The sequence below is a fragment of the Montipora foliosa genome, chromosome 1 (genome assembly GCF_036669935.1).
Source record: "Montipora foliosa isolate CH-2021 chromosome 1, ASM3666993v2, whole genome shotgun sequence".
NCBI lineage: Eukaryota > Metazoa > Cnidaria > Anthozoa > Scleractinia > Acroporidae > Montipora > Montipora foliosa.
The window spans coordinates 36375776-36379871 of NC_090869.1; positions in this window are offsets into that span (position 1 = coordinate 36375776).

Genomic DNA, 4096 nt, shown 5'->3' on the forward strand with positions numbered 1-4096 from the left:
CGTGATAGGCTAGTCATTGGAATTCACGAGGCACAAAGGCTAGATTGGTGAGAGAAAAACATTTGTTTCTAGAAGAAGCTCTTGACGCGTGCAAATCAAGTGAGATAACTAACAAACAGCCGAAGTCATTGAAAAGCTTTACTTGATGGATGTGAAACCAAAACCAAAACCTAGCAAGAAACCAAGTAATCTCAAAAACACAAGACATTACTAAATCCTCCCGCTAGAAATTGGAAATGTAGGTTTTGTGGTCAGCTAAAAAAAAAACAAAAAAAACAAAAAAACATGCCAAGCCCACAACTTATGGTCAGCAGTTTAGATTCTGTAAGAAAATGAGTCATTGTTCCAAGGTGTGTAATCAGCCAAAGAAAAGGTTCATTTAACAGAGGAAGTGGTAGAGTAAGATTATGAAGACTTGCTGTTAAAGATAGAAGAGGTCACTATAATCAAAGGGTGTGGCAAACAGTTGATGTCCAGTATTACATTTCTAGCAGAAGGAAAGTACACAGAGCAGCTTACATGTCAATTAGACATAGGTGCTACTTGTAATGTAATTTAAGAAACCTGTTACAACATGGTAATCCACCTCTGAGCCTGCAGTGGATTGTGAGCAGTTAGGACTTCTCAAAGTAGAGAAAGATCCTGTAGGGTCCATTCATGTCGTAGAGAGTGGTAACCTGACCAAGCAGTATATTCTGTCACACAACAAAGATGCCTCTGAAGATCTAGGCCATATTGAAAAACATGCATTCTCGTTGATCCTGGAGTAAAGCCACTACAACATAATCAAAGTCGAGTATCAGTTGCCCTAAGAGACAAAGTTGAAGGGGAGGGATGCTCGTCGGAAATTTGAAATTAAACCGCTAAAGGAGACCAATCTAGGTGTGGCCCAGGCTTTTTTCGCCCCTAAAAGAGATCATATTAAAACAAAGAAATAAAGAATACAGTGCCTTTTAATGATGGCAAAGACATTATCATCTAATACTTTCACCTACGCGAAGAAATATAAAAGTGTAAATATACGCTTTTATATTTCTTCGCGCGCAACCCTAAAGGAGACCTTCCAGCTACATATCAGTGCGTTCTGCCCAGAACACCCTAAGTGAGACCAACATCCGAAATTTAGACCCCTAAGCAACACGACGATCATCACTCCCCATTTTATATGGGAGTTCCCCCCAGGTGGTCTACCCCGGGGTAGCAGTCATTAGAGATGATATATGACATACTAGTGATGGGCTATGGAGACAGTGATGCTGAAGCAAACCAAAATTATGATGAGAATTTGGTCGGTCTCCTAGAGCAAGCATGCAAGGTCAATCTCCGCTTAAACAGCGGCACAAATGAATCTCAGAAAGTCGCAAGTCAAGTTTATGGGACAGTTGATCACCAAGGTTAGGTTAAAGCCTGCTCGCGGCAAGGTAAAAGCCGTTCAGGAGATTCCAAGCCCGAAATCAAAGAAAGATCTGTTAAGCCTCTTAGGATTTGTTGATTACTTATCGAAGTTGTGCCAAGATTATCTGAAGTTGCTCAGCCATTGAGAGAAATAACCAAGAAAGAGAGAGGCAAAGTTTGTTTGGTCCAAGCAGCATGAGTCAACCATCCAGGAAGTGAGGGAGTTAGTAGTCCAGCATCCTGTGCTCAATTATTATGACCTGCACGAGCATGTACTGGTCGAATGTGATGCGAGTGAGTATGGATTAGGCTCAGCGTTCTTCAAAATGGCCAGCCAGTTGCTTTTGCCGCAAGGACCCCGTCGCAAACAGAAAGACAATGTGCACAGATAGAGACGGAATGTCTAGCTGTTGTCTCCTCCTGCGAAAGATTTAATCAGTTCCTTGCTAGTCGTGAGAAAATAACAATGGAATCAGACCACAAGCAACTGCAGACAATTTTCCAGAAGTCCATCATCTCTGCTCCTAGTCCTGTTCCGGGACTCCCTCTTACCCCGCCCTGAAAATGGGCCTGGAACCCAGGCGGGAAAAGAGAGAGTATTACTTGCAGGCGCATTCTCGGAATGAGCCAGTCATATTGCATTAGATGCCAGACTGGATATGTAAATAAAGGGAACCTTGAAACTCCGACAAAAAATCGTATATGAAAATTACTGTGTGATTCGCTGTGTCAGGAAAGAGAACATCTAAATTATGCCTCGTCGTGACCATAGGATGACCAAACAGTGATGTTGGAAAATTATTGCCCAATATATGTAACAACTTAGAGAAGATCGCAATAAATCGTTGCAAAGGCTGAAGTAATAAATATAGCATAGGATTTCACTAAGCGACAAAACAGCTCGGAGTCAGAATTTCATATTATCTGCAGTACTTTACCTCTAACAATGAGTTTCAGAAGGAAAGTGCTTTTAAGTAGCAACAATAAAAGCAAGGTGACACACGCTTTTAAGTAGCATTTTTCATCCTTAATAATTAATATTCAAGAACAAATTTTGAGGAGAAAAAAAAGGTGTGACTATTAACGTCCGAATAATCGATGTGCATATATATGTATAAATTTAATAGAAACATTATTCCTTCATCATTGCGTTATCAACACAGACTGGTATGCAAAGAAATAAATAGTCCAGGTTGTGATTCAATTTCGTTTAACTTTGTATCTAACTTTATCAGGAATGATGCTCAGTTTTTCTGTCATGCAATCGTCTTTTAGTTTTTCCGATATAAAAATCATTGCAGTCTCAACAGGCAGCGCTACAGAAAACCTTATCCATTTGGCCATGGCCCTAAGTCTGTCCTTGTAAGGAAAGAAAGATTTAATTAATGCACCAAGTGCTTTGAAAAATTATTCTAAGGAAAAATTAATGGCCTGAATAAATCACACTACTACTCTAATTACTAAAAAAAAATACTCTGTTTGTCACCGGTGTTTGTGTATTATTCCTGATAAAACTGAGAGTGTTTACGACATTTTTTACTTGACTGTTTTATAGTGGATATCCAAACAATTTGTCCCCGATTGTGAAAAAAATTGGTAGGCCTAAACTCCTGAAACAATCACAGTTTCAATGATTACTGTGCAACTCAAAGATATGTTCACTGGATCAGTGCAATTATCACATAACTAGATCGACAGAAGTAATGAACTATAAATAATGAACAATAGAGATTTATTAGTCTTCGTTGAGCGGTTCACATCCACGACCTAAATACAGTATATTTGTAAGTTTCAAGGAATCTCGGGAGAGCAATTAAATGAAAATTTGATATTTTTCTGCGCCACCATCATGCAGCTGTTCAGTTGGGTTTCAGGCACGAAATTCCATACTTTCGTATGTTTCGTATGGACCTGCGTGGAAACAACCAGCGATTAAATTTTAGAAAAACCACACTCCAGAAGAAGAACATGACGGCAATGAAGAGATATTATACAAAACACTAACCAAATGAAGATAACACCAGCTTAAAACTTCGCTGCTATGCTCGAGAAAGTTTTTTTTTCGGTAAAAACTTTTTATCCTTTCAGCGATCGATCCTCTCTTTGGTTGCAGTCCTTCCCCGACAGGTCACGCAAAAGCGTGACAAACGAAATTTCCGAAGAGCTTTACAAAATCACATCGATTTTACTCGTTTTGTTTAGATCATCGGTGACCCTTATTTTTTTCACCATGAATCACTTACCTTACTTACTATCTACCAAATTTGATGAAATGAAAAAGTTCCCACCGTAAGAAGTTATCTTTTTTTAACATTTTCTTTCTTCGTGCCATCGATTTCCGGTAGTGGTTGCAACGGATAGAGCGTACGAAAATGCTCTTCGAGGATGAACTCTACTGTTTACGACATCCCTAGTGGCATGTAATTATCTAAAAATCCCACTCCTAAAAACCTATGCACGGAAGCCTTTACTCTAACAGTTTGTTTTTATGATTTTCGATGGATGAACAGATGAGGCTACATCTCGCTATTATGACCGATTTCTCGAAATTAAGGCAGTTTTCCATTGCCATTTTCTCCGAAACAAAGTCGGTGACCCCCGTTTTTTTTCATTTTTGGAGTAAGTACCTTATGACCTAACTCTAGACGAGAAATTAAGAAAATCTCAACGTAGGAAGAATTTTGGCGCGAACGTCCTTAAA